Consider the following 15908-nt stretch of genomic DNA (forward strand, 5'->3'; position numbering starts at 1 on the left):
TGTTTCTATCTTGTCAATGGTTCTCAAAGTGGGATTTATTGATCCTGTGGAACATTGATCCCCAAAACCCTTTCATGGGGTCTGTAAGGTCAACACTATTTTCATAGTAATAGTAAGACATTATTTGCTTTTCCAATACACTGCCATTTGTTCTAATGGCACAAAGGCAAAGGTGGGTATACATGCTGGAATTTTGCACCGATCAGCTGACCAACAACAAACTCTGCTAATCTTCACCATGGTCCTCACCACCACACATTCACCATAAAAAATAACAAGCAAACAGCCTAATTAATTAATCAATGACCAAAAGCCTTCAGAATGTTCTTGTTGAGGAAGCAAAAATTAATGTTACTGCATTTCAACACTTGAATACATTACTTTTCAATATTTTGTGAAATACAATAGGAGCATGCACAAAGTGCAATGGGTTCTCAAGAAAAAATTGCTTGTTAGATTGTTTGAGTTGTGAGCTAAAGTAGCTCCACTCTTTTTTTTTTTTTTCCAGAGAATCGCACTTTCATTGAAAGAACAGTTGACAGAGCAATCATGATGATTCACACTTGGTTAAGGGGCAGGTGTCTACTTAAAATGAGTAACATGAATCATTCACTTGGAGAAAAACAACTAACGGGATCTGTCACCAAAAAATGAATTTGAACTTTCAAGCAAAGGTTAGAATTTTGGGAAACTTGTATTTGCCATCATGAGTTTGATAGGCTCTCATTACCTGAAGACTTTTCTGATGAAATGGGTGGTAATGTTAAGAGATGTGATTTTTATCTATTTTGTGTAATAAAATAGGTCAACATATGAAAGAGCTTCATGTATCAGTAAATGTAAATTTTCTCAATAACCAATGATGCATAGATAAAAGAGACATTCAAGGGAAAGATAGGACAATGGATTTTAAAGTAACAGGACACAACTGTTCACTTCTCAATGTGGTTTCAGATTTCGCATTGATATTAAGCTTTAAGAAACTACCATTCAACAAATTTTGGTGTGTATCAAATAAGAGTATCTGCGATTACCCAAAAAAGCTACTAAAATATTTTCTTTTCCACCTACGTCTCTGTGTGATGCTGCATTTTCCTGACATGTTTCGACCGCAACAAACTGTCACAACAGGTTGAACACGACAGCAGCTATAGGGGTCTGTCTATGGATAAGGCGGACATTGCAGTGAATATCCTCTCGCTAATTTACCTTTGGGAAAATATTTCTTTCCCACAGGAATATGTTACTTATGTTAAAATGCAATGAGTTTATTATTATGTTTTAAAAAATCATTAAATATTTTTAAATTTTATTTTTTAATATGGTAAATATGAATAAGTATGATATTAAAAAAGCAAATTCTTTGGGATTTTAAATAATTTTTTTAAGTGTCAGTGGGTCCTGAGATCAAAAGTTTGAACAGTGCTGTATTACGGTAATTGGTTAACTTTCTCCTCATGCAGCCTGCACCCCTAATGACATTTTGGTCAAGGACAGACTGCATATGTGATGGTGGTCTCATGAGATTACCAGGAGCTGAAAATCCCTATCACCTAGTGATGTCAGAAATGCGGTAACGTCTTAGCACAGCATGGCTAATGTGGCTGTGGTGATGCTGGTGTGAACAAGCCCACTTTGCCTCTAGTCACATAAAATGTAGCCATCCAATTCTGTAGAGTGCATAATACCTGACAACGATAATACATGGTTTATCATTGTATGGTTTGTGTATTTGCTACCTCATATTTTAGAGTGCACTCTTTCTGCTTACAGAAAAGTGTGCTGTGAAACAGCATTGTGTTGTGCTGATGGCAGCCATATTCATCTCATATTTACTGCCTCTCTTGATCACATATGGTTCTCTTGTGCTTGATTTGATCTTGTGCTGTTTTATTCAATGAACTGATGTACAGGCTTGTAGCCCAGGGTAATAAGCTAGACCGTATAGCCTAGGTGGGCAGTAGGCTAGACCATCTAAGTTTGTGTAAGTTCACTTAGTGATGTTTATACAAAAATGAGGTGACCCGTGGACGTGCTTCTCAGAACATCCCCGTGGTTGAGGGGCAGCTCACTGTATAATATTCATTGCTGCCTCAGAGCCTCACCAAAAGTATGCAAGGAAAGCTGATGGGGAATTACTCTTGTCACCTTGCTGCAGGGGAAACTGAGGCATCATTTGTCAGCCTCAATTAGAATCCACATTTTGTAGACCTAGGTCAGTGTGTTACCTTCCCTCCAGTTGGCCCTGAGAAGGGGTATATTACCAAATCTATGCAACTTTTGTCTGATCTGAGTGCATGCCCGGCCTGAGGGACTCTTTTCTGAGTCTTGCATGCACAGATTGTATGTCATCTATCTCCCTCTCTTTTTTTTCTTACCAAATACCTTTTTCTATTCAATACCACCACTGTTGCATCATCAAGCCTCATTTTCTGGCTCCCTTTAGGCCTCTGATTGAGTGGGACCTGACCAGAGAGGCGTCCTCTGACAACCCAGGACAGAATGGCTCGTTCTCAGAGCTCTGCACCCTCTCCACATGCTTTGTTTGTCCCCCTGCATCACTGGCCCAGTGGTGTGCTGACCAGCTCTCTTCACTGGCCTCTTGACCCCTTAGTGTCTGCCCATTCACTGTCTGCCTCCATGCCTAGAGCTGTGCTTGGCATGAAGGATATTTGTTGAATGAAGGAATGGATGTCTTGAGATGTTTAGGATGTCTTTTGGAATCTGTGTTCTTGTCAGAGAAGTACCTGTCAGGAGAAGTCCTGAACAACACTATGTTGTCTGTTAGGCAAGTGACACGACACTTCAAGCAGCACAGCAGTGACTGTCCCACTGCTCTGGACGGAGGAGCATGTGGGCTTAGGGCTGTGCTACTTCCTAACTGTGACCTGCTCAAGCACCGAGTCTGAGCCTCAGTTTTTCGAACTGTTGCAAAAGTCCGTTCAGTTGCCTTCCATAGTGAGCTGTCTCCAAGACTGAGATAGGAGGTAGTTTCATTTCATTTCTTTTTCCTTTCTTTCTCTCTCTCTCTTTTTTTTTTTTTTGAGAGAGAAGAGAGGAAGAAAGAGGAGAGAAACAGCAATGTGAGAGAAAACATTAATTGGTTACCTCTTGTAACTGCCCCAACTGGGGGCCAAACCAGCAACCCGGAATGAGTCCCAACTAGGAATTGAACTGGCGACTTTTCACTTTGCAGAACAACATGCAACAAACTAAGCCACACTAGTCCGGGCATGAGATGTGAGTTTTATTGGGAGTTTTTTCAGAAACAACAACCACATAACGGCCTGAGCAAGCAGGTCAGGCAGCTGGAGAAGTTGAACTGAACAGCAGCCAGTCACTGAAGGCATGCTGCCATGGGACAGGTCACACCACTGGGTAGGACAGCTGTCCCCCCAGTTCCCTGGGGACGCTCAGGAGACAGCACTGCAGGCAGCTGAAGGGATGAGCATGTCAATCTAGGGGAGGGAGTCCAGGTGGATATGCCATAGCCAGTGCCACAGGAAGTGAAACTGGGAACTTAAGGCAACTGCTTTTCACACAGTAGTGACTTAATACATTTAATTGTTGTTGTTATTATCGTTGTTCTGCTATTGCTTCACAGTCATTATTACTGTCTGATATTATATTTGTTATTTATTGGTTATTTAATTACTAACTATTCTTCACTGGAAGACAGGAATTTTGTATCATTCCTGCAGCATTGTCAGTAATTAACCAGTCCCTGGAACATAGCAGGCACTCAGTAAATAGCCACTGAAGGAGCCCTGGTAGGAGTGGCTCAGTTGGTTGGGCATCATCCCACAAACCAAAAGGTTGCAGGTTCAAATCCTGGTTAGGGCACATGCCTAGGTTGCAGGTTCGGTCCCCAGTTAAGGCATGCGTGAGAGGCAACAGATTGATGTTCCTCTCATACATTGATGTTTCCCTCCCTTTCTTTCTCTTTCCTATCCCCTCTCGAATCAATCAAAGAAAAATTTAATAATTAAAAGAAGTATTAGGAAAGGTATTGCTGCACTGACCAGGTGGGTTCAGTTGGTTGGGGAGTCATTCCTGTACACCAAAATTTGCAGGTTCAAATCCCAGTCAGGGCACATTGCTTGGTTGCAATTCAATCCCCAATTAGGGCATATGGGAGCCAATTGATGTCTCTTTCTCTCTCTCTCCCCTTCTTCTCTCTAAAACATATCCTTGGATGAGGACTTAAAAAAAAAGAAAAGTATTGCTTAAATCTTTAACTGGACTATGTTGAACAGTACAACAATACTACAAATTTATTTGATAATTTACCTCTGACAAGTTCAAAGTGTTTTGCACACTCACTATTGTTCTATCCTCCACACTTGATAACTTGCATGAATTATGTGTTTTGGAAGTAAATGGGGCCTCCACCCTCTAAGTACAACATGGCTAGAATAATTTGTCATTTGTTGCATAAATGGATGAATAATGTGGCGTGAGGTACCTGGGCAGACAAAGTCCATTCGGCTATTTCCTATTGTTGCTGACAACAATGCACGTGCAAGCAAACAAGATGCACCATGAGGCCATTCAACTGGACAGATGGAAATTTCTTTTAATTAAAGTGCATAAACCCTAAAATAAGTCACTAAAAATAAATTTAAAATATGTGCAACGTAGTGTGACCTCTTCTGCCTTAAAATTCTTGTAACAATTATTAGAATTCTTAGCTGTTTAATTCACACAGCCTTGGACATTTTTCTTTTGTTCTGACAAGCTACCTAAATCTTTCATTGTTATTTCACACACATGTTTGTGTATTGTTTCCTCTACTGCACTGTGTTCTGCTCCACAATGGGAAACTGTTTATAACTAAAAATCGTAAAGAGCACAGCAGTTTCTGCCAACCTCCAAGTGCCTCTGTGAGTGCAGAGGAAGGAGGGCAGACACAAGGGGAGGAGAGAAAATGACCAGCTCTCTGAACGAGCCTGGACTACAGCCGTGTCCCTCCACACCCCCACGCCCACCCCAACCCCAACAGAGCAGCTCAAGTTTCTGTAACCTGGTCAATTTTCATTATAGGATTTCATTGCCAGAGAGACTTTTGCTATTTAAAAGCAGGTTTGATAGCCACTGACCACTAACATACCTGGTCTGTTAGATCATCCGGTGTTGGTTCTTTCCTTATGGAAATGTGAGCTCCACAAAGGCAGGGGGTATAGTAAGTGGAGTAGGTGATTTTTCAAATAAGGGATATATGAATTAATTAATTTGACAAAGAAGGAGTTCTACAAAGACGGTTTTCATCAATGCCTGACAGGCTTAAGACACTTGGACACAAGAGAACTTCTTTTGAATCGGGGATGATTTAAATGTAGGGCTACCATGTAGCGTATTGTGGGCACTGGAATGCTTTTGAAAATGAAAGATGTAATATTCTTCCACAGATGTCAACAATGACCACTTCTAACAGAACAGGACATATGTTTTTCTCAGGGATCCCTCAGGAAGGCAAATTTGAAATTTGCCCTTCGGCTGAGGGGAGTTAGGCCCTCTTTGCTTGTGTTCTGTTAAAAGTGGTCATCACTCACAGAGTACAACTCAGTTTGGATTCTGTTGCAGAATACTCATGCCTCCCAATGTTTGGGTGTCTAAAGATCCCATTCCTTAGGGGTCTTAATGGAATATTCTATCAATAGTCGTAGGGTCCTGGCCTCCTAACCCTGAAGAATGCAGAATAAATGGGCTTTCCTTCTAGCAGAGAGAATAGCTCTTATACTCCACTTCTGCTACTATTCCCCTCCCAAGCCCTTGATAAAGTACCACCCATGAGAGTGGTATCTGCTATTCCAAGGGCCATGCCAGAACTGAGAAGCAGGTTGTAGGAGGGGGCAACCATCACTAACTACTGGGGACTTTCCTCTGGGGAGGCAGTGACTCCGAGTTAGAAAACCGCCAGCAGTGGGATGTCAGTCATCTCAGTACACTGGACACTCCAGGCTCATTGCTCAGCATGGGCAAGGCTCCCACCTGATGTGTGTGTGACAAAGTATGTGGTTGTCTGCAGAGCAACAGGGTGTTGTGGTCCCACGCTGAGTTTAAGGAGTTTACACCAAAGTAGAAATGAGATGAGCATGCTAGTGAAACTCCCTTTCATGCTGGTGTTAGGAGTGTAGGGTTTAAGTCAGGCCCTTTAAGAATTCACTGTTATGTTTTAGGAGAAAGGCTTGACCTGCAATATAGTCTTATGTAATATATTCTATGATAACGGGGTCACCCTCTGTTCATGAGATTACAAATCTCACAGGAAGAGAGTGAATCAGATGATATACACTGACATCGCACAGGATTATCAAACTCTACTGGAGAAAAAATAGACTGAAAGCCTCTTGTTTCTAGGTGGCATGCATACTTACCACTCATAGACATTACATGTCCCTTTAAGTAGCAAAGGTATTTGTGTGCTGCTGTGGACTTTCCACAAGCCGGTCCATTGGGCTTCCCACAGACGGTTTGACTAGATGTGAGGCAGCCCCTCTTTCCTCTGCCACAGGCCTCATGGAACTGGTTTCATAAAACCACAGACCCTACTTCATTTTTAGGATAAAGGACTATCACCACATCCACAAAAGACCTGGGTGCCGGCTCCTTCCTATTTGTGCTTTGTCTCCACCCCACTGAGGGCTGTCCCTATCAGCTAGTGGAGGAGGTAATGGGGCATCCTCACTACAGAGGGGCCACTCATCAGGATGATGCGGTGCTTGGTGGCTCCTGATCAGATGTGAGGCCACTGAAGCCTGAGCTGGAGCAGGTGGCTGGATACCTGAGGCCAGGCCACCCTCTGGTCCTCACCCCTACAAATCAGAGTTCCAGGACCAAACTTTTATGATGAGTTCCACTATCACTGACCTCTCCAAGGACTTGGGCACAAATGCTGACTTGCTCTGACCTTAGTTTGCAAGAGCAGGGTATGGCCTTGGGGGAGCTGGGTCTGTGGAGCTGGAAGCAGAAATGAGAGGTGACTAGTCATTTGGAGTCTAAAATTAGAGGCCATACAAATGAGGCCAGTATGAAACAGTATGTGGTTAGGAGGGTTCAATTCAATATTCATTGCCTCACTTCTATTTACTGGTCCTAGTTAGTGTTTTAAACTAACCCCTACCCCCAAATAAACAAACGAACAAAAAACCATGCCACATGTCGTGCTTCTCCAGGAGTAGTCGTCTTTTCTTGTTAATCATGGGAAAGTGGGAAAGTGTGATGAGAAAGCAAACCATGAAAATAACTGTTGGCTCACGACTACAATTTCCCTGAGGTCATTTAACAGGGCAGAATTTTCCCCTGGAGCCAGAATCCACTCACCAAGAGCCAAAAGTCATTTTCCTCAGAAAAGCAGTAAGAGTGATCAAATAACTTGCAATGTACTTTCCAGAATTTTCCTACCTCCCCACCCCATTCATGCGATTCCCCTGCTTTGCATGCCATCCCCACTCTGCTGTTGAAATGAAACCATTTCAAAGCCTGCTTCAAACACTACCCACTGCACACCCCAAGTGCCTCTCTTGACCACTCTCCCACAACTAAATCGTATCTAATATTCCCTTTCAGTCCTGAGGAGGGGTTTAAACTCAACTCTTTGTTTTCCTGCTTCTTTAAAACAAAAGCCTCAGTGATAATCATATTCTGGGTGCCTAGCAACTGCAGTAGACCCCATGACACAAAAGTCATTAACAACCGGAGGTAAGAAGCTCAGAACTGAGAATTCACAAAGCCTTGTGCCTTTGGGAATGGGGAAGAGAGAGCCCTTCTCATTCTATCCGGGTCTTCTACAGCATTGAGAACAAAACGTACCTTACTTAGTTTCTCAGTGGACCAGCCTGCCTGCCGTGTTACAGTGGGGCCAGTGGGTTGAACCTGTGACAGTTCGGGGATTTGAAGCCCATCCTCTATGGTGTAGAAATCCAATGGAGCAGAGTTATAAAAACAGGCATGGGGACATAAAATACAGCACAGGGAATATAGTCAATAATATTATAATAACCATGATGGTTCCAAACTGGTGCTATACTTGTCTGGGTGGTCACTTTGTAGGTTATGTAAGTATTTAATCACTGTGTTGTACATCTGAAACTAACATTACTATTGTATGCCAACTGTAACTGAAAAGGAAATTTTTAAGTTGTAAGATAAAGATAGAAAACTAAGAGTCAGAGAACCTTGGTACATCACTCAGTGAATAGAACTTTTTGCTGGGACTCCTATTGTAACCCCAGCACATCAAAGGAGCACACGAAAAATCTTTTGTTTGTGCTTTCTCATTCTACACGCATTTGCATGAGCTTCCGATGAGACAGGCAGTGCATTCTTCCCACCAAGGCTGAAGCACCTGGATGTTCAGAGGTGGAGGCGGAGAGTCCAATAGAGACACAGCCCAGCGCCGCAGCTCCCTCACTGCCTGGCCCTGCTGCACACGGTAGTCGTCATAGCACTGCTGCTGCAGAAAATAAACAGGCAGTAAGGTCTGCACTGTTCACCCATTTTACCTATTTGGAATGAAAGCAGCAGAGCCAAGTGTTTCTCCTTTATAGCAGGAGTGCTCGCTGCCCAGGTGGCTGACCCAGGGTCCCTTTCTGCGCTCTGAGCCTCCTCCCGTCCTACCTGTGTCCTGCTTCTTCACATTCTCATCGATGTGGTGTCCTTGCTAATTCGACAAAGTTAACACCTGATTAATAACTGCTCTGATGGACTAGTTCCTGGATGAGCTGTATCCCCCATTTATAATCTGCTAGTGATTGAAAAATTATGTTCAGTTCAGTAATAAGTGATGGAAATGGTCTCTTCTGCAGCTGATTGACTTCGTAATTGTGATTTAATAATGTAAATATCACTTGTTTTTCTTCTGAAGAGGAGTTGCCCTCTAATTTTAAACTAAAGAACCTTTAGGCTTCTTATAGCTCATCACACCTGACATCACACCTGAGATGCATTCCTTTTTTGCTATAGTTTTTCTTTAAATACACACACACACACACACACACACACACACACACTTCAAACACTTTGAATCAATGGTTGGAAGGCAAACACTTTTTTTTTAAAGATTTTATTTATTTATCTTTAGAGGGGAAGAGAAGGAGAGAGGGAGAGAAACAATGTATGGTTGCCTTTCGTGCGTCCCCTGCTGGGAACTGGCCTGCAGGGAACCGGCCTGCAACCATGGCATGCGCCCTGACTGGGAATCGAACCGAGACTGTGTGGTTCGCAGGCCCACGCTCAGTCCACTGAGCTACGCCAGCCAGGGCTTAAACACTTTTTTTTAACCAGCTATTGATTATCAAATATTAAAGCCAACACTTTTTAATCTACTCTAATCCATTTATTTTCACATGGGAGGAAAAGGAGGCCCAGAATGGTTAAGTAACTTACTCAGTGCACCTAGTTAGATGAAGCTCACAGACTAGGATTGTGCTCTCCTCTGTGCAAAGCCAAGTGTGAAAAGAATGTGTGTGATATGATTTGTAATAAGAAATGTCTGTTTGGTCTTTATCCAGTTTCTGACACCCAGCTCTTCAAACCCTTGGAATTTCCTGTGACACTGTGGGGCAAAGGTATCTTTTCTTATATTAATGATGTGACTTTTGGAAAGCACCTAAGGATGGAGGCTGGTTGCCAGGGGAACCAATTTTGTGATTAGAGACTTGAGACTTTTAGCCCCCTGGGGAGAGAGGCTGAAGATTAAGTTCAATCACCAATAGCCAACGACTTAATCAATTAGGCTTCTGTAATGAAGCCTCCATAAAAACCAAAAAAGGAGAGCTTCTGGGATGGGACACATGTGGCTATTTGGGGAGAAAAGTGCACCTGGTGAGGGCATGGAAGTCCCTGCCCTTTCCCATACCTTGTCCTATGAATCTTTTCTATCTGGTCATTGCTGAGTTACATCCTTTTATGATAATCCAGTATCTAGTAACTAAAACGTGTTCCTGAGTTTTGTGAGCCTCTCCAGCACATTCATGAAGCCCAAGCGTTACTGAACAAGAGGTCCAAGGGGGGACGGGGGTGGGGGCAGTATTTGGCCCACAAAAGGAGGCCAAAAAACTGCTACGGAACAACAGGGGCCCCTCCCAAGGACGGAATACTTATATCTACTGGGCTCTTCTGTCCCCGCCAATTGGAAAGACATCTCTCAATGACAGAGATTTGTGAAAAGGAAACAAAATGTTTATTTAATGCTATTCAGGCCTAACGCCACCACTAAAATATCAAAGTCCTTTAGGGTATACTCCTACACCCACACAGCGCTCCCTTCTCCCACTGTCACAACTCTGGGTACCGTAAATCAGGAAAAGAGCACAGGTCTGTTTCAGGCTGCTGGCACCGTCAGCTGTGTCACTGTGCAGGCAGGATCTCTCTCTAGTTAATCCAAAGTACTGTGGTACCTTCTCACGGTCCACTGGCAAGAGTTCTTTGTACCCAGTTCCAGTCAAGGTCTCTCTTGTTTTCCAGGCCACGTGGCCAAAGGGGGCACCCCAAAGCCGCGTGGGCCTCTTCTACCAAAGCTGCAGGGTTTCTCACTCCACCAAAAGCATGTGGCTTTCTTCTTCACCTGGCTGCAGGGACGTCCATTCTGGCAAAGCTGTGTGGTTTTTCCTTTCACCTGGGAAAGAGGGGGTCTGTACTCTGCCAAAACCACGTGGCTCCCTCTTTCACCTCACCAAGAGGGGGGCCTCACTCTGCCCCAAACTGTGTGGCTCTCTCCTCACCTGGACAGTTATCCCCTCTTGTTCCGGAGCCCATCTTTTTCCAAGCTCTCACACAGGCACTCTCACTCAGGGGCGCAGCCCCTAGTTCCATCCTCTGTAGCAGCCACTCCCTTCTCCCTGGCTCAAAACTTGGGCCACAGCTATTTAACATATCTGTGAAACCAGTTAAAGGTTATAGATATGTTAAATAATCACTCCAGAGGATAGCTGCAAAACTGTTGCTATGCAAAACTGCTCTCAATGGCCCTGCTCTATTGGTCCCTTCCCCCCGGGGCGGGGGGTGAGGACATCCTATATGTCTCTCCAATATTCCTATACGCTTTGAATTCTGGACACCACTCCAAATCTTTTTTTGGCCACCCCCCCTTGGCTGCACCCTGTATCACAAGGAGGGTTTGTGGGAACCTCTGATCTACAGCCAGCTGGTCAGAAGCACCAGGGAGCAGCCTGCACTTGCCACTGGCATCCAAAGTGAAGGGCAGGGGCAGTCTTACAGGACCAGCCCTTAACCTGCGGGAGCTGATGCCACATCCAGGTAGACAACAGCAGAATCGAGTTAAGTTGTCAGCTACCCAGCTACTGTTGAGTTGCTTATTGTGGGGGAAAAACCCGCACGTTGCAACTGGTGTCAGAATTTTCATGGCTCTCTGTTTTACTTCTCTGTTGAGTGTTTCTCTTCTGTTATGCATACATTCCACATGTGTGACTGTGGGTTCGTCTGTGTATAACATGCAGAACAAAATACATAACACTGTTACTTACTTTAATTTCATGAGTTACTATCAGTGTGTGATATCCTGTAACTAAAACACCTCTAGAGTCACACACAGGTAGACTAAGCTCTACCTCCACCTGGAGAGTCACACAAGGGTGGAGTAAGCTCAGGGCCACACTCTGAAGGTGGCTGATGCTGTCCATTCTGACCCTTTCTCTTCAGAAGCTCCCTCTGTGGGTCCTAGAAATGCACAGGCACCACTTGTCTACAGACCAGGCTCCAGGTACCCGCCCTGTGTGGTGTGGTGTGTACAATGGCCCCTCCCAACTCCCCATTTTTATCCAGGATCCTTCATGCCAGGCCTGCCTTTTTGGAGACCAGGCACCCTTAACAATCTTCCTTGCTTTTCTTCCCCAGAATGGCATTGTTTGCCAGAAGGCAAAGGCTTCATACCTCCTAAGGTAACAAAAACAAACCAACAAACTGATTTGAGCCAGTATGACAAAATATCTAGAAATTCACAGGGCTTTCCTCTCTTTACGGGTAATATGTGTTAATTTTGACAGAGGCCTGCTGGGGTATGCATGACAACCAAGTTTAGGAAATCCAGCAAAGGCAGGCAGGGAAGACGGTATAGCAGGAATCTGGCGAAGGGAGCTTTAGAGATTAAAAAGCCTTTGCCTCCACATCTCATCCCAGTGTGCTAAGTGATTGCATCTTCCAGGACCCGAGCCAGCCCTCGGCTTCAAGGGTGTGGACAGGATTCACACCTCAGGCCTTGACAAAGGCTGGTTGCTGTCCAGTGACTGATGATAGGAGCACAGAATTGCCACCAAGCAAACCAGGGCTCTGCTACCTGGTGTCTTGACATGGGACCCAACAATTGGTATTAAAAGAAACAGGTTTTTATTAACAGGGTTCTATCCTTGGGGGGGTCTGAAAGCATTTGTGCTCAGAGCCTGCCTTTCCCTTGAGACCCAGAGCCTCCCTTGCTCCCCAAAAGGCTACGAGCCAACATCATGCCCATAAGTTCCCCATTTCCTTACCTGTCCCTAAGGTGATACACAAACAGGTCTCCGTCCCTTCTGCAAGGTGCAGTGCAGGTTTCAGATTCCCATCCTCTTGCAGCAGCTCTCCCCTCAGGATCTGAGGTGTGCGGTTCTTAGCCTCCATGCAGTGGTTCAGGAAAACACGAGCGTGTTACAGTGGGTCGCGGTGGAGTCCAGAGAGGCACACGTCCCAAAAGAGTGGATTCTCCATATGTCTTTCAAAGAAGCAAAAGTACCTCTTTTCTCACTGCAGATAGCACGGTTTCTCCCCATTCTCTTTCAGCTTGCCATCATTTATATGCTCACCCCGAACTTCCTGCATGATCTCATATCTGGCCCCTCCTGTGACGTGTCAGTGTCTGTCCTTTTTGCCAGTTTCTTACAATCTTTTACTTTCATTTGGCTGCCATCTTTAGTCAGGGCAAAAGTTTCCAGTGAGGCACCAATGTCTGTGGTGGGCATGTGCCCCCTGCCTCTCCCGCAGGTGCTATACCCTGGTTATGTCACAAGATCCTGAATGTTCTCAGCACACAATTCACCCTGGGCAGCAGCCCTCTTCCCTTCAGGAGGTCATGGCCATTAACTTACCATTGTTATGAAAAGTTATCTTGAAAGCAGTATCATCCATCCCCTCTTTCCCCCAACCAAGAATTGTGGGGGATAAAATCTCCTATTTTCAGGGGACCCTTGCTCTGCACTCCATTATAGAAACACTATGTACTAAGCCAGAAAAGCTGTCATGAATTAAGATGGGAAGAGTACAGTGGCTGAGAACCTACAAACTATGGGGCCCGATGCACCCTTTTTTCAGATTAGGAAACTGAGAGTGAGGTGAAGTGGACTGGCTAATTAGTAGCAGAGACAAGAACAGAACCTTGGCCTCCTAGGCCTCTATTAGGTCTGTATTCACCAGAGTTCTCCAGAGCAACAGAACCAATAGGATGTAGAGAGAGACAGGTAAGATGAGATGTATTTTAGGAATTGGCTCCTGTTGTTATATGGGTTAAGGAGTCCTATGACCTACCATCTGCAAGCAAAAGACTCTGGGAAGCCAGTGGTATAATTCAGTCTGAGTTTGAAGGTTTGAGAACTAGAGGGGTAGATCGTACAACTCCCAGTACTGAAGCCAAGGCCTCAGAGGAGGTGGGGGGAGGAGGGCACTTGTGTAAGTCTAGGCATTCAAGGCCCGAGAACTAGGAGCTCTGATGTCCAAGGGCAGGGGAAGATGGCTGTCCCACCCTGAGAAGAAAGAGAATTTTCCTTTGCCCCAACTTTCTTATCTATACCTGTCCTCAGTGGACTGGGTGATGCCCACCCACACTGGAGAGGACAATTGGCTTCGCTCACTCTATTGATTCAAATGCTAATGTCTTCTGGAGACATCCTCAGAGACACACCAGCATCAACATTACCAGCTATCCCTTAGCTCAGTCAAACTGGCCCATAAAATAAGCCATAGCATGGCCCAGCAGATCTTGTTGGCTCTGTTCTGGTGCAGCCACAGAGCAATTCTGACAGGGGAGGTGAACAGGAGAGGCGGGGTACAGTACCGAGCACTGTGCCTCTCCTACCCCTGAGGCCCCTTTTCTTCTCTCTCAGCATCTGTTCTCTGGTTGCAGGGGATTAGCAAGATAAACCAAACTAAGAAGGGATGTTTCTAGAAAAAGCAGGGGAGGGCAGAAAGCAGAGAGAAGCACAATTTTCCTGCATTTGGAGTGTACCCTCAGTTCCATGAAAATGGGCCTCAAATCATCTGAGCGGGCGATTAGTTGTACCTCTAAGACGTGATTCCAATCTGCCCATCGAGGCGAGGGAAAAAGCAGCTCCTTGTCAAAATCTGCATGAATAGGAGTCTTAGAAAGGAAAGGAAGTAATTAATTCCTCCCATTAATACAAGACATTACCCTCAGACACACAGTCCTTCATACTTGTCTAAACCTCTCTTTCCCATCTCCGAGCAGCTACAGAACAGTGACAAATGATGGCCACTTTGAAATTGCGCGGTGTCTCTATTCCTGAGCCTGCACTGTTAAGACCCCATGTACAGCAACAGCCACCTGGGTCGGTTCAGCAGCATGCTCACCTGAGCACAGACACCTTCCTGTGTTTTTCATGGGTCAGCGATCCTGAGCTCCCGGGCTGGAAATTTGCCCATCAGCACCATGGGCATCAGACTGACAGAACTTATAGAATTATTTAGAATTCCTGGGCATAGACTATGTTGCTAAGTTATGAAATGTCATATCACCTTAGTGGTCATCTGGTATAATTTTTTGTTTGATAGGAAAAAAAATTATTGAGGCTTGGATTGCTAAAAAACACTCACCCCAAACCACATACCATATTAGTGACAAAACAGGTTAGATCCCAAGTCTTCTGATCTCCAGGTGGTGGTTTTCTCCATTTATTCTGCTATTGGCCCAGAGTCCTAGAAGGTCATGTATAATGTGACTTCTATGGTGACTAGACTAAAAAGGGAGGCCAGGAGGATAGACGTCTTTGGTGAGAGGTCAGCTTACTCAGAGTCCAAGTTGGATGGAGACCGGGAGACAGACTTGTCTAGAGGGGCAGATGCTGCAGACGCAGGGGACCCCCTGACAAGAAAGTCTCCAAAGGGACCCAACATCACATCAAGGGCTCCTAGTCCTTTTTCCCTCAGCTCCTGCTGCAGCTGAGTGCAGGAGCCAAGCTCTCTCCCTTTGAACTGGCAAAGCTCCGGCCTGCACACGTTGCAGAGTGTGTGGAGCGTCTCTGGCTGTGGCCGGCCTGCCAAGAGCACGGCTTGTCTCAGTGGGTATTTTGCCTGGAAGCTAATACATGTATTTTGAAAATATTAATGAACATTAATAATTAGCATCATTGTCATACGGCTGTGCTGTTGGGAACTAATACGGGGAGAGGATAAAAAGGATGGAATGAAAGAAAAGAAAGAGAGGAAGCAAGAGGAGTCAGTTTGCATCAAAGTCCCGTCTTTGGAAACTGAGTGTTTCCCCAATACCCTGAAAGGCCCTAAGGCAGCTACTGAGTTCTCTGGGCCATCCAGGACGTATGTCAGGGTGCAGTTCCACTGTCAACCCTGCCTAGATCCCTCAAACCCAGCTGGGTTTCCACCTTGGGGGCTGTGGTGCTGATCCATTCACTCCAAGGGGTCTCAGGCTCCAAGCAGCTGCCCTGGTCTGTACTTCCCAAGCACAGTTTAGCTGGTGGGCTTCTTCCTGGAGGGCAGAGTGCTCAGGGCCCTTCCTGACTCTGCACCAGCAGAGTCAACATCCGAGAATCTGCAGTCTACATGGGGACCAAACCACTGTCTCTCAGATTCAAAGGAGGGAACGTTGGGACTGGCAACAATCATTTTGGGGAAATAGGTGTCACAGAGTTGTGTCAGACAAATCTAATGGTAAGGTCACCCTACCAATAAAA

The 15908-nt window shown here is 45.1% G+C and overlaps 1 protein-coding gene across 5 annotated transcripts in view; it reads left to right on the forward strand.

The window, feature by feature from the left end:
- OPCML (opioid binding protein/cell adhesion molecule like) overlaps positions 1–15908 on the forward strand; it is a 548902-nt gene that overhangs the window by 443196 nt on the left and 89798 nt on the right. The gene's annotated exons all lie outside the window — the stretch shown is intronic.

This window comes from Artibeus jamaicensis, unplaced genomic scaffold (genome assembly GCF_021234435.1).
Source record: "Artibeus jamaicensis isolate MK-2021 breed Jamaican fruit bat unplaced genomic scaffold, CSHL_Jam_final scaffold_660, whole genome shotgun sequence".
In the NCBI taxonomy this organism is placed as follows: domain Eukaryota; kingdom Metazoa; phylum Chordata; class Mammalia; order Chiroptera; family Phyllostomidae; genus Artibeus; species Artibeus jamaicensis.